The sequence below is a fragment of the Salvelinus fontinalis genome, chromosome 33 (genome assembly GCF_029448725.1).
Source record: "Salvelinus fontinalis isolate EN_2023a chromosome 33, ASM2944872v1, whole genome shotgun sequence".
In the NCBI taxonomy this organism is placed as follows: Eukaryota; Metazoa; Chordata; class Actinopteri; order Salmoniformes; family Salmonidae; genus Salvelinus; species Salvelinus fontinalis.
Window position 1 is genome coordinate 27098860 of NC_074697.1, and position 19951 is coordinate 27118810.

Consider the following 19951-nt stretch of genomic DNA (forward strand, 5'->3'; position numbering starts at 1 on the left):
AAAGAAACGTCCACTAGTCCACAGCCTTTGGGCTTCTCTGTCTACCAGCTTCCCCTCTCTGTCTCTCTCCCTCCCTCCCCCTCTCTTTTTCTCCCCCCCCCCCCCCCCCCCCCCCCTTCTGCAAAGCCCGGGTAGGGCTTTGCAGAACTGGGATTGTGGGATTAGCGTCTCATTTGATTACGGAGGCTGGATGGGTGACATCAGCCTGTCCCTCTGCCAAGTGGGCACACAGTGCAGGAAATCTGTGGAACATGAAACAGGCACACCATCCAGCGGCGTGCACTGTTGCATTGGCTCGGTAAATGTGCAGCTGCTCACACGCAGTCTGCCGAGGAGACGTTTCACTCCTTCAGTCAAGACTAAGCAGGCTGTGCCCCCACCACCTCTCTCTCTCTCTCTATTTCTCTGTCTCTGTCTCTCTCTCCCGGTGTGTGCTGTCACTCTCGTCAGAGTGGATTTGGACAATTCAAGGGAATTAGCCTTGGGATCAAAGTCTCAGGGGTGTGGTGGAGATATATATAGCAGCAGGCAGCAGGAAAGCAATGTCCACTCAAACGCAGCATCAGTCACTGTAATCCCCATAGTACACATCCTGTGGTTCAAGCAGAGAGACGCCCGGCCACTGCCAGTCAACCTGTTTAATGGCCTCACTGATTGATTTTCCACTCACACACCTGTGCCGAAGCCACTGATTGATATGTTAACACTTGATAGTATTAACCTTGTTCCAGGATTGATTTATCTCTGTGATCTATAGGACCTCATCTTATTCACGTCAATGGTTCTGTTATTTTGTTATTTTATTAGGATCCCCATTAGCTGTTGCAAAAGCAGTAGCACTCTTCCTGGGGTCCACACAAAACCTGAAAGATGACATAATACAGAGTAATTAGAGACAAGAACAGCTCAGCTGTGTATGTCGATGTCACAATAAGTACTGACAGTTTGGTATGACTCATATGAACTGGTTCCCCAGGGATTGCATCTATAGCAATCCCAATTTCTCTGATGTAACCCCTCCCGATGGTCACAATCAAAATGATGATGTCAATCCTCTGACACAGATGTGTTGAGACATGACACGAGATGTCATGAGCCATGAGGTATGTGGCGGATTAATCAGAATTAGTTGGGTAACATAGATAAATAAGATGTTTTATTTATCTAATATGCTTATGTGAGATACTTGTCATTAGAATGTATCCTTTTGGACTATAGTGTTGGCAGTTGCACTTTTCCCTCAGCTAGGGCTCAGTCACTTGGGGCCCAGAGAGGGGAGAGGTCAGGCTTGTCTTTCACATGTCCCTGGTGCTATGCAGAATATCTGAAAGGGAAGAGGACAGAATGGAACATTGTCTTCATATGTGAATGTGTCTTTACCTATTCTTAAACCATGTGAAGGGATGGCGTGATTAATAGGGAACCAATTACTTGTCTCCACAATGTCTGTGCGCCAGTCACTCCCTCCTTTTCCCATTGGGGGAGGTATATGGCAGTGTCTGGAAACATTGTAGGTCCTCTCTCATCTTACACTTATCCTGGGATAGTGTATGACCTAAAGGCTCACTCCCCTCAGTGAGCTTGCCCATGAGTGTGGTCAAGAGGGGGTTTACTTGAGATGGGGGTATCTAGAGTTGACAATTGAGTTATGCCTTGGATGAGGTAATGTTTTTGTACTATGAAGTACCAGGAACGAGATTAGAACCTCGTTTTAAAGACCAAACTGAGTGATAATTTATAGTGAATGCTATCTGGCTAAGGGATACTCCTCAAGTAAAAGTCCCTTTGTAAAGAGTTCCTAAGATCTGTGGTTCGTCATGTAAGTTGAGAGGGGTGTATCTTGGCTATAAAATATCTTTGTATTCTTCTGTAGTGACTCTCAAAATTCATTATAGATAGTGAATTGTTGAAAGTCAAAGGGCTATTGTAAAGCTTATATTATTAAAGATTAAGTTTAAGTATAACTCTGACTGGTGTATGGTTTGTAACTCTCCTCATTTGGTAATACAGGAAAATGCCATCACAGGTTATGCAGTCAGAATGGTATCTACAGTGGGGCAAAAAAGTATTTAGTCAGCCACCAACTGTGCAAGTTCTCCCACTTAAAAAGATGAGAGAGGCCTGTAATTTTCATCATAGGTACACTTCAACTATGACAGACAAAATGAGAAAAAAAATCCAGAAAATCACATTGTAGGATTTTTAATGAATTTTTTTGCAAATTATGGTGGAAAATAAGTATTTGGTCACCTACAAACAAGCAAGATTTCTGGCTCTCACAGACCTGTAACTTCTTCTTTAAGAGGCTCCTCTGTCCTCCACTCGTTACCTGTATTAATGGCACCTGTTTGAACTTGTTATCAGTATAAAAGACACCTGTCCACAACCTCAAACAGTCACACTCCAAACTCCACTATGGCCAAGACCAAAGAGCTGTCAAAGGACACCAGAAACTCTTTTTAAGTGGGAGAACTTGCACAATTGGTGGCTGACTAAATACTTTTTTGCCCCACTGTACAAAAATGATTTTCTATACCGTCTATGTGATATCTACACAGTCACCATAGTGGAGAGGACCTGCCATGTCCTAATGTTGACCGGTTTATTTGGGTCAGAACACACTAGCGCCATCTGTCTGCATCAATGTGTTCCTCACCCCTTTGCAGACACCTGCTATACTCATTTTACAACTAGAGGACAACGCAACTTGTCCCATCCTCTGACATTGATGTCTAAAAACTTGTTTTGGCTTTGTTATTATGGGGTATTGTGTGTAGATTGATGAGGAAACATTTTTTTAAATCAATTTTAGAATAAGTTTGTAACGTAACAAAATGTGGGAAAATGTAAGGGGTCTGAATACTTTCCGGATGCACTGGAAAGAATATATTTACACAGTGCATATGTTTTGGGTGGCAGGGTAGCCTAGTGGATAGAGTGTTGGACTAGTAACCGGGAGGTTGGAAGATCAAATCCCCGAGCTGAAAAAGAAAAATCTGTCGTTCTGCCCCTTAACAAGGCAGTTAACCCACTGTTCCTAGGCCGTCATTGAAAAGAAGAATTTGTGATTGTGTCTCACAGTATATGATCACACATTTTGGTACTTGTTTTTCTACGTTAACATGCAATATTGTTTATGTTCAAACAAATAGAGAAATGAGCTTGAGCAAAGAGCAGGATGAGGCACAGTGTAACGGTCCTGACCTGTTTTATGTTGTTTTTGTATGTGTTTATGGTCAGGGCGTGTGTTTTGGGTGGGCAGTCTATGTTTTGTATTTCTAGGTTGGTTTTTGTGTTCGGCCTGGTATGATTCTCAATTAGAGACAGGTGTGTATCGTTTGTCTCTAATTGAGAGTCATACTAAGGCAGCCAGGGTTTCACTGGGGTTTTGTGGGTGTTTGTTCCTGTGTCCACACAGGACGGTTGAAGGTTAGTCACGTTTGTTGTTTTCCGTATCTGTGTTATGTCTTGCACCATACGGGAATGTTCGGTTGTTCGTTTCGTTTCGATGTAGTCTGTTTCCTGTCCGTAAGTGTTACGTTTAGTTATGTAAGTTTATGTTCAGGTTTCGTCTACGTCGTTTTCTTGTTTTGTATTTTTGAAAGTGTTTTGTGTTTTCGTGTTGCCGTCGTTTCAAATAAAAGATGGCTTATTTCCCTAATGCTGCATTTTGGTCTGATGATCCTTCTCTCCTCTCCTCGTCCGAGGATGAGGAGAACGACAGCCTTTACACACAGGTGAAATTTAAGGAGGCACTTCGAGAACTGCATTTCAATTTCAACATGAAAACAGCAATACAATTTCAACATGTAAGTGATATTTCTTCACATTTCCCCAGTGTATTTTTAGGGCAGTTGAATTGTGGGTACATACCACAATGTTGTTGTGTTGTAATTTTAATCACAGACAGATTCCCATTCTATGTTTGATTTTAATAAATACTTTAGAATCAGAAGGAGCAAGCTGCAAAGTGACAGTCACCTGCTCCTGCCACTGGTCTTGCCCCTGTCCAATGGATAAAGAGGGTCAGCAGAGGAAACATAATTCACCAAACACCTGGACATAAAATGTCTAAGAAGGCCTCAAAACATGGTAAGTGTTATGTACCTATTTAGTTGTGTGTTTGTTTACGCATGAAAAGTGTAACCATTTTTTCTAAATGGATAACATATGCCAGTCTTGGCTGCCTCATGTTAATTGTATATTATTGTCAACAAAGTCATTGACATGGACCTTGCCGGAACAGGTGACCATATTGCAGCTAATGGCGAGGATGAGTATCGCCCTAAATAGAGCTTTACCCTGGGCCATCTGACCCTAAAATAGGGTTTCTCCACCGGCCACCTCAGAAGTTGAACTTTTTTACACCTTTTTCGTGATATCCAATTGGTAGTTACAATCTTGTCTCATCGCTGCAACTCCCGTACAGACTCGGGAGAGGCAAAGGTCGAGAGCCGTGCGTCCTCCAAAACATGACCCCACAAAGCCATTGCTTCTTGACACAATGCTCGCTTAACCCGGAAGCCAGCCGCACCAGTGTGTCAGAGGAAATATCATACACATGGCAACCGTGTCAGCGTGCACTGCGCCTGGCCCGCCAAAGGAGTCAATAGAGCGCGATGGGACAAAGACAACCAGGCCGGCCAAACCCTCCCCTAACCCGGACGACGCTGGGCCAATTGTACGCTGTCTCATGGGTCTCCCGGTCGTGGCCAGCTGCGACACAGCCTGAGATCAAACCAGGATCTCTTCAACCTCAGGAGGCTGAAGAAATTTGGCTTGTCACCAAAAGTACTCACAAACTTCTACAGATGCACAATCGAGAGCATCCTGTCGGGCTGTATCACCGCCTGGTACGGCAACTGCTACGCCCACAACCGTAAGGCTCTCCAGAGGGTAGTGAGGTCTGCACAACGCATCACCGGGGGCAAACTACCTGCCCTCCAGGACACCTACACCACCCGATGTCACAGGAAGGCCATAAAGATCATCAAGGACAACAACCACCCGAGCCACTGCCTGTTCACCCCGCTATCATCCAGAAGGCGAGGTCAGTACAGGTGCATCAATGCAGGGACCGAGAGACTGAAAAACAGCTTCTATCTCAAGGCCATCAGACTGTTAAACAGCCACCACTAACATTTAGTGGCCGCTGCCAACATACTGACTCAACTCCAGCCACTTTAATAATGGGAATTGATGGAAATGTATGTAAAAATGTATCACTAGCCACTTTAAACAATGCCACTTAATATAATGTTTACATACCCTACATTACTCATCTCATATGTATATACTGTACTCTATACCATCTACTGCATCTTGCCTATGCCGTTCTGTACCATCACTCATTCATATATCTTTATGTACATATTCTTTATCCCTTTACACTTGTGTGTATAAGGTAGTAGTTGTGGAATTGTTAGGTTAGATTACTCGTTGGTTATTACTGCATTGTCAGAACTAGAAGCACAAGCATTTCGCTACACTCGCATTAACATCTGCTAACCATGTGTGTGACAAATAAAATTTGATTTGATTAGAATGTCATTTTCCATGAAAAAAAATTATGGGACAATGATTTGTCTTTTTCGCTGTATCCAATCCCCTATGAGACCCACACACACACACACAGAGGTTGGAGAAACACGGTCAGATGTCTGGGATTTGAACCAGCAACCCACCTCTCTAACCTCTAGGCTACTTGCCACACCTCAATGTTTTGGTTTGATGTATAATTTTGTGATGTAATCTTGCAGTCTCACTCTATATTTAGTATTGAGAAGGGCTTATACTATTTTTTTAGTTTTTATTTAACCTTTATTTACCTAGGCAAATCTACTATGGTGTCTTCCTGGCGAAAGACGATGATGTCATCCTTCATCAAACATGTCCATACAAAGACCAACCATGTAATTATTCTCACAGCTTCTATAACATAGCTTTAATGTCACCCAGTTTAGATGGGGTTTTTTCAGTTAATCTCGTCACTTCACAGTGATTTTCATGTTGTATACGCCAGGCAAAGGAGTGTGTGGCAAGTCAGACTGGACAGCGGCCATAGAGACGTCAGGAAAATCATCTGCCAAAGTAGATGAGGGCATTGAGATTGCAGTTTGCTGACACGGCGTGCTCCTCAAGGCCCTCAACATGTACAGAGGCAAGATATATACCTACGCAATGTACTTGCAGAAGGAGTTGTCTTCTCCTGGCGTGTGGGGTTTTTCTGCTGCGATGTAGCATGCAAATACTGGCCATATTTGCAGAAAGTTGTGCAGGCATGCCCAGAGTCGGAGGAGCTTCTAAAAATGCACCCTCTCCTATCTGTTATCAATCAATCAATCAAATGTATTTATAAAGCCCTTCTTACATCAGCTGATGTCACAAAGTGCTGTACAGAAACCCAGCCTAAAACCCCAAACAGCAAGCCAAGCAGGTGTAGAAGCACGGTGGCTAGGAAAAACTCCCTAGAAAGGCCAGAACCTAGGAAGAAACCTAGAGAGGAACCAGGCTATGAGGTGTGGCCAGTCCTCTTCTGGCTGTGCCGGGTGGAGATTATAACAGAACATGGCCAAGATGTTAACATTTTCATAGATGACCAGCAGGGTCAAATAATAATATGCATGCGAAAGCGCATGAATGGTCTTGTGAGGTAATTGTTTTCCTTCATGACTGCTTTTGTGTTATGCAGAAAGGATACTGTAATGCTTTTTAAAAGAATAGAATGAATGTATCATTAAAATATGTATACATTTGTTCATTTTGGCATTATATTATAGTCGAACAGGTGAATAGTTTTATAATCAGAGCTGCTGTCACGACAAAGTACATGTCCAAGACTGGTAAGTGTATTATTATAACATAACTAATCCTGAAGAAGGTTTAGGATTGCAAAATAATTCCCTTAAATTTTTTTAACTAAGACTTAAGTGGTCTTTATATTTTAGCTCCAGCACACTTCAATTAAGAAGATCAAACTAATTGCCCCTCTCCTTGCCACGGTGGAGAGACTTGCGTACTCCAATTACCCTGAGTGCTAAGCCGGAAAAGGGTTTATAGTCCCGGCAGGTGCAACCAAGCCGGCCAGGTCAAAGGGTAGGAGGCAGACAAAACAGTCCATAGTCCTCTATGTCGGGGGTTGGGCTTGGAGCTAACTACCCCACCCCGGAAAAACTGAAACATTGACATATGGAAACCAAATAAACTGCCCCAAAGCAGAACATTTTCTTGGACACATGTTACTGCTGAAGGGAGAAGCTGACAGTGAAGGAAGTGTACTTTTTGGGCTTAACTGATGATGCTATGATGATATTATGTTATGCTATGTTAATGATTTTATTGTTGTTGTTTTTTAAAATCTTACACATGACTGTAATTGCAGTCTTTATGTTGATTAGTTAGGCACACAGTAGTAATTTATTAGACTAGCTGACTGAAGATGTTTTTCCAACAGTACGCACAGACATTATCACACAACTTGCAATGGGTTGGAATAAGTGTCACGATCGTTATAAGGAGGGGACCAAGATGCAGCGTGGTATGTTTCCATCCTTTATTTGGAAGAGAAACTAAAAGAACAAAAACAATAAAGCGAACAAACGAAACGTGAAGCTCAGAGTAGTGATCACAAGCAACTATACCTAGACAAGATCCCACAAAGCACAATGTGAAAATGGCTACCAAAATATGATCCCCAATCAGAGACAACGATAAACAGCTGCCTCTGATTGGGAACCATACCAGGCCAACATAAACATATAATTCCCCTAGATAACCCACCCTTAATCACACCCGACCTAACCAACATAGAGAATAAACAGCTCTCTATGGTCAGGGTGTGACAGTAACCTCCCCACAGAGGTGCGGACTCCGACCGCAAAACCTGACTCAATAGGGGAGGGTCCGGGTGGGCATCTACCGTCGGGGGCGGCTCCGGTGCGGGGAAAAGTACCAACTACGCTCGTGGATTCATCGGAGGAACCGGACCGTGGCTCGTCGCCGGAAGAACCAGACCGTAGGTCGTCGCCAGAGGAACCGGACCGTGAATCGTCACCAGATGCTCCGGACCGTGAATCGTCGCCGGATGCTCCGGGCCGTGGATCGTCACCGGGGGTACTGGACCGTGGTTCGTTCCCGAAGGAATCGGACAGTAGATCGTCGCCGGGGACTCCGGACCGTGGATCGTCGACGGATGCTCCGGGCCGTGGATCGTCGCCGAATGCTCCGGGCCGTGGTTCGTTGCCGGAGGAACTGGACCGTAGATCGTTGCCGGGGACTCCGGACTGGGAACCCTTGCAGGAGGCTCTGGACTGAGAACCCCCGCTGGATGCTCTGGACCGCGGACCGTCGCTGGAGGTTCCGGACTGCGGACCGTCACAGGAGGTTCCGGACCGCGGACCGTCACAGGAGGTTCCGGACCGTGGAGGTTCCGGACCGCGGACCGTCTCAGGAGGTTCCGGACCGCGGACCGTCTCAGGAGGTTCCGGACCGCGGACCGTCTCAGGAGGTTCCGGACCGCGGACCGTCGCCGGAAGCTCCGGACTGGGAACTGTCGCCGGAAGCTCTGGACTGGGAACTGTCGCCGGAAGCTCTGGACTGGGAACTGTCGCCGGAAGCTCTGGACTGGGAACTGTCGCCGGAAGCTCTGGACTGGGAACTGTCGCCGGAAGCTCTGGACTGGAAACTGTCGCCGGAAGCTCTGGACTGGGAACTGTCGCCGGAAGCTCTGGACTGGGAACTGTCGCCGGAAGCTTGGTGCGTGGAGCCGGCGCTGGTGGTACAGGGCTGGTGACACGCACCTCAGGACGAGCGCGAGGAGCAGGCACAGGACGTACTGGACTGTGAAGGTGCACTGGAGGCCTGATGCGTGGGACCGGTACAGGTGGCACCGGGCTGATGGCACGCACCTCAAGGGGAGTGCGGGGAGGAGGCATAGGACATACTGGGCTGTGAAGGCGTACTGGAGACACAGTATGTATGACCGGCGCAGGATATACTGGGCCGTGGAGGCGCACTGGAGGTCTGGAGCGTAGAGCTGGCTCAACGCGTCCTGGCTGGATGCTCACTTTAGCCCGGCAAGTGTGAGGCGCTGGCACAGGACGCACTGGGCTGTGAAGGCACACTGGCGACACAGTGGGTAGAGCCGGCACAGGATATCTTGGATCGAGGAGGCGCACTGGAGACCAGGAGCGCTGAGCCGGCACAACCCGTCCTGGCTGGATGCTCACGAGGAGCTGGCACAGGACACACCAGGCTGTGGATGCGCACTGGAGACACATTGCGTATCTCCGCAAAACATGGTGCCTGACTGGTCCCACGCTACTCACGGCGACTGTCTTGCTCCAGACACCAAACCATCCACTGTACCTCATCACTTCCCTCAACTATCTCACAATACTCCTCACTCAGTCTATCCCAATATTCCTCTTCGCTCTCAGACTTGCCCCTCGGCTTCGCCGACCAACCCGTGTGCCCCCCCCCCCCCCAAAAAAAAATTGTTTTGGGACTGCCTCTCGGGCTTCCGTCGTGGTCGTGAACTTCGGAGTCGCCGTTGATCCTCCTTTCTCTCCCGGGCCCAGGATGTCTGCTCCTCCTGGCCACGCTGCTTGGTGGGATCTTCTGTTATGACCGTTATAAGGAGTGGACCAAGATGCAGCGTGGTATGTTTCAATCCTTTATTTGGAAGAGAAACTAAAAGAACAAAAATAAAGCGAATAAACGAAATGTGAAGCTCAGAGTAGTGCTCACAGGCAACTATACCTAGACAAGATCCCACAAAATACAATGGGGAAATGGCTACCAAAATATGATCCCCAATCAGAGAAAACGATAAACAGCTGCCTCTGATTGAGAACCATACCAGGCCAACATAGACATATAATTCCCCTAGATAACCCACCCTTAATCACACCCGACCTAACCAACATAGAGAATAAACAGCTCTCTATGGTCAGGGTGTGACAATAACAGGAAGTTTGCCAACATGGATTGCATGTTGTAACGGCGTTCCTCTCTCTCTTCATAAGAAAAAGTGGAGTAGTGATTGAGCCAAGGCGCAGCGGGTTGTGATGACATATTGATTTATTAAATAAACAAAACAAACTAAGACGAAAACGAACTATACTTGATATAACTAACAAAATAACAAAACGATGTAGACAGACCTGAACAAACGAACTTACAAATACACGAAGCACGCTGACACAGGAACAGACTACATAAACGCACGAACAAACCGAAACATTCCCGTATGGTGTAACATCGACACAGACACAGGAGACAATCACCCACAAACAAACAGTGAGAACACCCTACATAAATATGACTCTTAATTAGAGGAGAACGCAAAACACCTGCCTCTAATTAAGAGCCATACCAGGCAACCAAAACCAACATAGAAACAGATAACATAGACTGCCCACCCAAAACTAACGCCCTGACCAATTACACATACAAAAACAACATAAAACTGGTCAGGACCGTTACACATGTTGGTAAAGAGATATATGAAGGAATTTGGGGGGGGGGGCTTTCATTAAAAAAAATGTTTTTCCTGCTTTCTCATTATTGTTTATCTATTTATACATGTCTAATCTTCTGTCTGCAATCCTTGCTCAGCTTTTTAATATTTTTGCAAGTCATCTTGATGTAGGAAAACATCATGATGACTGTATACCTTAAAGTCAAATCTTTTAGTGTGATTCACTTGACAAATTTGAACCTTCACCTATGTTATTCCATAATTGAATTGTGTTTTTTTCAGAATGTCAAAAGACTGAAGGAGGAGACCAGCTTCCTTGAAGATAAGTGGGCAGAGCTGGACATAAACGAAGCTATGCTTCAGGAATGGGTTGCTGAGGTCCAGCAGTGGCCTGAAAGTATGTTAGGTTCTGAACAAATAGAGCAAAAACTCAAATGGACAACCAGAAAAATCTCAAACCAAGTTTATTCAACCCAAAAACATATATTTATACCTTCCAACTAGGCGGAGTCACCGCCTTGCATGTCTAAGATCCTTCTCTGTTGTTAGGCAGAAACACAGTATGTTCCTCTTACTGGTATTGTCATGGCCTGCTTAAGTCTAGGACTCTCATGGGCGTGGAAGTGTGTGTGTATGGGATAGGACTGTAGTCAGATGGTTTTCGGGTGAGCCCCTATGGCCCACCCCGAAAACCATCTGACTACAGTCCTATCCCATACTGTGTTTCCAACAGGTTCTAATTTTTCAAGTGAATCATACTAAAATATTTGATTTTAAACAGTGTCTTCTCTCTTAAACTGCTGACCTTATCTCGAGTTGAGTTCCATTTCCCTAATTATCCTAGTTCCTCAGCATCTGGCGTGCCTTATCAGGAAGTGAAACTAGACTGCTCCCCTTTGTCTTCTTCCTTAGAAATATCAATATTCAGCAGAATATTAATATTTGAACAGAAAATGTAATTTCTTCACTTCCCCTTGCCTCACTCAGTAACTTTCCATGAACAAAGTTCCTATTAACTCTCAATTGTCCCCTAACATATACATTTCTTATACATGTAAAGTCATCAATACATTCTAATATGATGACAGGAATAAGTATATTTCAAGCCAGAATCCAACAGGTAGAAAAGTGAATGTTTCTCTGTCTCTCAACTTCATAATTGTATTGATGTCAGTGGAGTCATGTTTGTAACTTGCCCTATGTTTGACAGCCAACCTTCAGGATAGTCAGACAGGACATCTCCAGAAGAATATTGAGGGGCTTTACCTCATTGTGAAACAGAGGAAACACTACCTCTACCGTTTGACAGGTAAGCCCCAACAACAATATGACCTCAAACACATTATAAATCAAGCAGTAAAACTGATTTGTGAAAGAAAATGCATTAGTCATTCACAAATCAGTGCCTCTAAAGTAGCTCTGTAACCTATTGTCATGTAATATATCTGAATCTACAGTCAGTCTAATCAGCCCTTTTTATTCAGACGGCAACACGAGAAGGCATCAGATTCTGAGAAAAATTGTTGAGGACAAGGCAGCCTTGACAACTGCCATTGTTCAACTTCCCACGCAGTAGGCAGAGTTTAGGCTCCCCACAGTGGATGAGCTGTTCAATACTGACAACTTTGTGTGGCCATGGGAGAGACCTGGCACCAGTAAGTATATGATAACAGAAGGTACAGTATCTATTGTGACTGAAATTTTACCTTCAGTGTAGGCTGCAATCATTGCTGTTGTTCTACTATATACCTCTGTGAGTTTACATCTCACAGGCAACAGCCATCTTGCCATCAAAAAGGCAATCTTGGACAGACTGATGTTGGTGAACAGACTGCAGGAGGAAGAGAGGATCCTGGTGCAGGAGATGAAAAGGCACTGGGGAGCCTACAAAGAGCAGCGGGAACTCTGGAGGCACTGTCCCTACAGCTGCAAGATCAGAGTAAGTTGATGTTTATGCTATTTTTGGACTTAACTTTTTGTCCTGCTTTACAAATACCCTCCACAGTATTTTGTGTAGTGGAATTGTAAATAATGTACTGCTTTACATATGACTTTTAGGCAATGTAGTGGAGTTGTCAGAGGGAGGAATGGCCTTCTCTGCCACCTGAAGAGAAGATTGAGTGAACCGACACAAGACCAAGACAACACCAGGAACACCTACCACAAGCTGATTCTGGGATAAGGGGCTATTTTTGATGACTCTGATGTAAATTAAAACTCAGATGAAGATAGAAGTCCTATTGCTGAGAGCTCAGATGACGACTGCTATGCTTTCTGAAATCATACACAACTTCTGCCTCTTTCTCTCGGTCTCGCTCTCTCCCGCAGGAGAGGGAAAGGCCGCCACCACCTCCTTCATTAGCAGCTTGGGTTCCGACATTGACCCCTGACCCCTCACCTTCTGAACGCATCCAGGGAAATGTAATTTGCCTGATGATGTGCTAGTGGAGATTTGTTGCCATGTTTCCTCTCCTCACCACCTCTCCTTCCGGTCCTAGACTATGGCGACATCATCAGCAACTCAGAATGTTGGTTGAGGATCTCTTTACGGAGGAATGTGGTTGTTCTTCATGATTAAAAATATCTGTATATTTTCTGTGCTGCTGGGATTGTGATTTTTTTTTGTGTAATTTTGAGTTGCAAAGAGTCCTGGTCTCAATGGGACTGCTAAAATAAATAAATAAAGTAAAGGTCTTGATAAATAAATGCATTAAGCACTAACAGCTGTGTGTGTGTGTGTGTGTGTGTGTGTGTGTGTGTGTGTGTGTGTGTGTGTGTGTGTGTGTGTGTGTGTGTGTGTGTGTGTGTTTCAGTTTATGACATAGTATGAATTAATTGTTTTGACGTAATAAAAAGTGTTGGTATGCATGCTGTAAGCTATTGCTGCCCCTTGCGGCATTGTAAGTACAACATCACCTTTCTAAAATGTCACTTGCCAAATCTAACTATAGCCTATCACTCGTTTTTATGTTTGACTTTATATCAGTTAACGGTGTATCAATGAAAATCTGATGTTGAGTGGAATGTACTGTTGCCCAATCCATATACTTCAGCAGTACATTGTACCCTTACCATCATTTCAAATGGTAGGACATGTGTCCTGTTAAAGCTTACTGCTGATGAAGGACAATAACGTATGCCTATTTAAAGCAGCATATGATTTGATAGTTGTTTTATCAAAATTAATTTATGTCAATTAATATATTCATGGAATAAAAAAACAGAATTTGACAGTATACAGTTCACAAACTATAGCCTACTAAGATAGGCACCTGGCACAATGCTGGTTGATATAGGTTATGAGCAGTGGATTGGTCTGAACAACTTTAGTAGCCCTAGTGATTTTTTTGTGAGTAATGAGAAAACAATAATCAAAAGTGATGGGAATATTGCATTTTGAAAAGCAAATACTTAGATTGAATATGTAGGCAAGTTCCCACATCAGTGGACCTGCGTGAGGGGTGTCATGAAGAATTAGAGCGTTTTGAAAGGGCTGTTACAGTGTTTCACTATTTAGGTCACGCAAGGCTCCTGTTACCATTTTTAACAGGGAACAACTTATTGGGTTATAGCTTATTATATTGCCAACTGAACTTCAAATAGGCTACGCAATACAGGGCTATTATAGGCCTATGCGATAATAAGGCCATCTTCATAGAGCAGTTAATTACAGGCCTATAATAGGTTAAGTGTAGCTATAGATTAAAATACATATAGGCCTACTTGTATATCATTCTAGCTTATATGCTGTATATATAACCTACCATGCTGTTATGTTTGTTACCTTACGTGCATTCTTTCTGTAGGCTACCACTGCATCATATTGACATGCGGCATGATTTGCAACAGGTGCATTTATCTTCTTGGGTTAACAGAGGGATGCTACTTAACAGAGGGATATGAAGGTGAAAGCCAAATCATGGCAAAGCTGCTCTATTTGGATAGGAAGTGAGAATTCCATGCATAATTGTCTTGCTTGTCAGAAATATGCTGTGCCGAAAACCATGGCAAAATAGGTGCGGTTATGGCCATTATGTGAAGAATGGGTATAGGGGTTGAATGGCCATATAAAATGTTTAAATACTACATTTTCGAGGTTCTCAAGGCTACAATATCAATATAAATCAGTATTTATTTACATTTATATACATACACTTGTTTTCTGCCATGAAGCTCCATACATCCCTACAAAACCTTCTATTTTAACAAGCCGTGTCTGGTCATGGAATCCATCAAAATAAAGAAAGTCGCACACTCCATGTATAATCTCCCAGCAATTTAATGGGTATTTACCAACGTTTCGGCATCACTGTGCCTTCCTCAGGTCATGGAATCCAAACAATTATATTTTCGTTTTTTTGTAGCTCAGACTTGTGGCTTGGCACAAAATACATTTGGGATAAATCAGACATATTTGTGCAATCCCATACCCCTGGTGGCCAGTAGGACCCCCCAAATGTGCAATTTCTCCAAACTTTAATGATTTGTATGTCAAAAACAGATTAACATATCCAAACAATATTTGACATGAAGGTTAACTAAGGGATCCTAATCATGAGGCTCCCACATTTAAAACTTAAATATTAAGGACTGAAACACACAGAAAGTGCACCATTTTAAATGTATGTATGTTTTAATGAAGGTATCGATTTACAGGCATATTATAATGATATTGGCGAATATATTGATAAGAATCATTTTTGGGTTAGATAAAATAAACAACAAAATGTCGCCATATTTGTAGTTTGCAACTTATCCAGTTTAGGGAAGAAAATGTGTCATTATTTTTGCATACATGATTTCATAAAAAACGGATATTGCATAGGCAAACGTAAACGTGATTCAAATTAAAGACAGATGCAGCTAAAATAATTTATAAACACAATAAAAAATAAATAATACAAATCTGACATGATCACATAATTTTATTTTTTTATAATTTATTTTTTAATATAACATTTTAAATTACAATACAATACAAACATAAGACATCACTACATGTTTAACCGATGTGAAATGGATAGCTAGTTAGCGGTGGTGCGCGCTAATAGTGTTTCAATCGGTGACGTCACTCGCTCTGAGACCTGAAGTAGTTGTTCCCCTTGAGGGACGGACGAAAGTTAAACTGAATCATTTGCATATTTTTTCTGAATAAACATAAAATAGCATTAAAAGTAAAAAAAAAAAAATACTTTCAAAAGTTAAAGTTCCTAAAACAAAATACATTTTAAAAAGATAAAAAGCCAGGGTTTACAGTTGCATAAACTTATGATAGAGTTGTAAGAACACGTGGGGGTTTTTATTGACTAATTATAGAGATTTTATTAGATATTGGATTTCAAGTAAAAATATATTGCATTTAGTGACAGATTTCAAATATTTGTTTTTGTGTATATACAATTTACCAGAGAGAATTAAGAAATGAACGACTAACTCAGTGATTTTGTTTTAATTTAAATGATGACATTACATCTTTCATTGTAAATGCATGGGTCTTATTGATTAAATAAAAAATGTAAATACTTAACTCGCTCCAAACTAACTTCACAGTCACACTCATAAAAAATGTGTATAATAGTTTCTCCTTCTTTATCACAGAAAAGGCATATGTCCTCTAAATCCATGAATTAAGACAAGGGTATATATTGTGCAAGATTTTAAAGTGAATTTATTTTACTTTATTTTATATACACAATTTGTGAGGGAGCAACCAAGCATTCTTCCATTCAATTTCAGTAATATGAGCGTTCCAGAAGAATTTCCCTCTAGGAGAGATCTTGTTCTTGTTATGAATGTTTATTACATTTCTTATCCAGCAGGGGGAACCTTCTAACCTTCTATAAATTGTGCATCTATCGTGACATGTTCGCCAAAACACAAATGAGATTTCATTAATTGAGTAAGTCCTGAAGATATTTCTTTCCATATATAATTAAATTCTTTATAATGTATTGGGAAGTTATATGTTTCTAAGAACTTTCTATAAGAGAGTATATTTCCATCTTTATCAAATAAATCAAGCACAAATATAATATGTATTTCGAACCACTTAGGAAAGAACAGAGACTTGTTCAGAGGATCACATGATACTCTTCCTACAAAGGAGTATCAACGTCAGGCGACGTAACCGTACCGGAAGAACCCAGCAGTGACCCAAAATACGAAGAGAGAGAGATGTCTGTTCGAACTTTGAAGTGCATGTTTACCATTCTCCCTCTTTTACAATGTATTTCCTCTAATTGGAATAATACAAACAATTGCGAGCTTTACTAGCAAACGTCGCTGTTGCCATAAATACGGGACCTGTTCAGCAGGGCTCAACTTTACATAGTCAATTGTGTTAGAGGTACAAACCATAACAACACTTCAATATTGACCAGGAACATACCGGTAAAGTATGACATGTATCGCCTGAAAATGAATGTATGCCCTGTACATATTTTAGCAGTTTATTGACCTGAGAATTGTTGATGTTACTGAACTAAATCTTAATTTTACTCTGGAGTTTATTTTGGTCGCCACAGAATTGGGGAAATCTGATTTTCTTTTTTTTGTTGGCCCCTTGTGTGGAACAATACACAGAATTCCTAGAAATTTGATATTCTGGTGCCTTAAATGATTGATCAGAGACTTTGTTAAAGAATGTGATTGCTTTTCTTAAATATGTTTAATGTGTATTATGTGTTCTATTACAGTGTGTTTTATTTGCAGTCCCACCTATTTTGAGCGCCACATTTTTATGCAAAAAAATACGTTTTTGGGGGGGGCTTGCCTGTTATGTATATTATTTTGACATTAATACGTATCAGATATCAGTTTGCAAACAATGTTAAAAAGTATATATATCATTGAGTTCTTAAAGCTGCATACAAACATGGTCTCTTTTTTTCTTTTCTTAAGGCAGCTCCAAAATGCAGGTGTTTCAGCCGTGGTGGTGGTGGTGGTGGTGGTGCCTAGCGAGCAGAAAATACGGAGCGTTGCGCCATGATTGGCTCAGTGTTCTGTCATAAATGGGGACACTACATCACAGCCAAGTCTAAGGGTAGAGCTAGAAAATTCTAGCCCCTTGGGTGCTGGCATAGAGTTACATTAGAAGTGCCCATCCAAGAAGGCTCAAGGTCATTGACCACAGTAGCTTTGATTGGACTGAACATGTGAACATCATACTTTCAAAATCTTAGCTAGCTGTCATCATGAATCAAGTAGACAATCTACTGGCAAATTATTTCTAATCATTGTCATTTGAAGAGAAATTATCGATAAAACGTATCGGTGCTCATCTGCCATTGGACATAAACATTACACAACAAGTTGAATATCGCAAATTCAACAATGAGTGGTTTGGAAGGAATCAGTGACAGTGGCTAACTCTGCAAGAATTGCAAAACAGTCACTAGCCTGCTATTCAGTGGAGTGGCTGTGTGGCCCCAAATCTGGCATTAAGGGGCTATTATCCAATTTAAAATGATGAACATTCAACATTGGCCATGCTGTCAATGAAGCATGATTTGTGCCTCACTCAAAACAACTGTTAACTCGGAACTGCAATAACTTGACATCAGTATGTTCAAGACAACTGGGAAGTCGGGAATAAACGAGCTCCAACTGGGAAAATACGTATTGAACGGTCATTCAACTCGGAATTGTAAATCCGGCTTCTTTCATGATTCAACCCTGTTTTTTCCCCGAGTTCCCAGTTGTTTTGAAAGCACCATAAATCCAGAGAATGCCACACTTCGATGACAAAATTTGCCCACGAAGGACCGCTGCGCCACCTTCTTGTTCAAGTGAGCACAGCACAACAAGGTGAGTCCACAAATGTATTGTATGCTGCTACATAAATTATGTAATATGCCAGTGAGATATGTATACTGTAGCTAAGAAAGTAATACTAAGTGTATGTTGTGTAGTAAGATGTTATTAGCCCTTGTGCCTCCCCCTAATCATTTGGTCTATTCACCCCTCTTAATTTCACCTACTGTTCTGACTTGGTAGTGCACATCAAATCAAATCAAATTTTATTAGTCACATACACATGGTTAGCAGATGTTAATGCGAGTGTAGCGAAATGCTTGTGCTTCTAGTTCCGACAATGCAGTAATAACAACAAGTAATCTAACCTAACAATTCCACAACTACTACCTTATACACGCAAGTGTAAAGGGATAAAGAATATGTACATAAAGATATATGAATGAGTGATGGTACAGAACGGCATAGGCAAGATGCAGTACATGGTATAGAGTACGGTATATACCTATGAGATGAGTACTGTAGGGTATGTAAACATAAAGTGGCATAGTATAAAGTGGCTAGTGGTCCATGTATTACATAAGATGGCAACATGCAGTAGATGATATAGAGTACAGTATATACATATACATAAGAGATGTGTAATGTAGGGTATGTAAACATTATATTAGGTGGCATTGTTTAAAGTGGCTGGTGGTACGTTTTTACATAATTTCCATCAATTCCCATTTTTAAAGTGGCTGGAGTTGAGTCAGTATGTTGGCAGCGGCCGCTAAATGTTAGTGGTGGCTGTTTAACAGTCTGATGGCCTTGAGATAGAAGCTGTTTTTCAGTCTCTCGGTCCCTGCATTGATGCACCTGTACTGACCTCGCCTTCTGGATGATAGCGGGGTGAACAGGCAGTGGCTTGGGTGGTTGTTGTCCTTGATGATCTTTATGGCCTTCCTGTGACATCGGGTGGTGTAGGTGTCCTGGAGGGCAGGTAGTTTGCCCCGGGTGATGCGTTCTGCAGACCTCACTACCCTCTGGAGAGCCTTACGGTTGTGGGCGGAGCAGTTGCCGTACCAGGCGGTGATACAGCCCGACAGGATGCTCTCGATTGTGCATCTGTAGAAGTTTGTGAGTGCTTTTGGTGACAAGCCGAATTTCTTCAGCCTCCTGAGGTTGAAGAGGCGCTGCTGCGCCTTCTTCACAACGCTGTCTGTGTGGGTGGACCAATTCAGTTTGTCCGTGATGTGTACACCGAGGAACTTAAAACTTTCCACCTTCTCCACTACTGACCCGTCGATGTGGATAGGGGGGTGCTCCCTCTGCTGTTTCCTGAAGTCCACAATCATCTCCTTTGTTTTGTTGACGTTGAGTGTGAGGTTATTTTCCTGACACCACACTCCGAGGGCCCTCACCTCCTCCCTGTAGGCCGTCTCGTCGTTGTTGGTAATCAAGCCTACCACTGTAGTGTCGTCCGCAAACTTGATGATTGAGTTGGAGGCGTGCATGGCCACGCAGTCGTGGGTGAACAGGGAGTACAGGAGAGGGCTCAGAACGCACCCTTGTGGGGCCCCAGTGTTGAGGATCAGCGGGGTGGAGATGTTGTTACCTACCCTCACCACCTGGGGGCGGCCCGTCAGGAAGTCCAGGACCCAGTTGCACAGGGCGGGGTCGAGACCCAGGGTCTCAAGCTTGATGACGAGTTTGGAGGGTACTATGGGGTTAAATGCT

General features: G+C 42.7%; 1 long non-coding RNA gene across 2 annotated transcripts; it reads left to right on the forward strand.

Moving 5' to 3' along the window:
* The first annotated feature begins 11277 nt into the window (after nucleotides 1-11277).
* Nucleotides 11278-13076, forward strand: LOC129831530 (uncharacterized). Of its 2 annotated transcripts, XR_008755754.1 has the most exons (4): nucleotides 11278-11789; nucleotides 11965-12135; nucleotides 12253-12419; nucleotides 12539-13076. It is a non-coding gene; the product is annotated as an uncharacterized LOC129831530 (long non-coding RNA). The 2 variants fall into 2 exon arrangements; XR_008755753.1 differs by having other exon boundaries at nucleotides 11965-12419.
* The last annotated feature ends 6875 nt before the right edge of the window (nucleotides 13077-19951 follow it).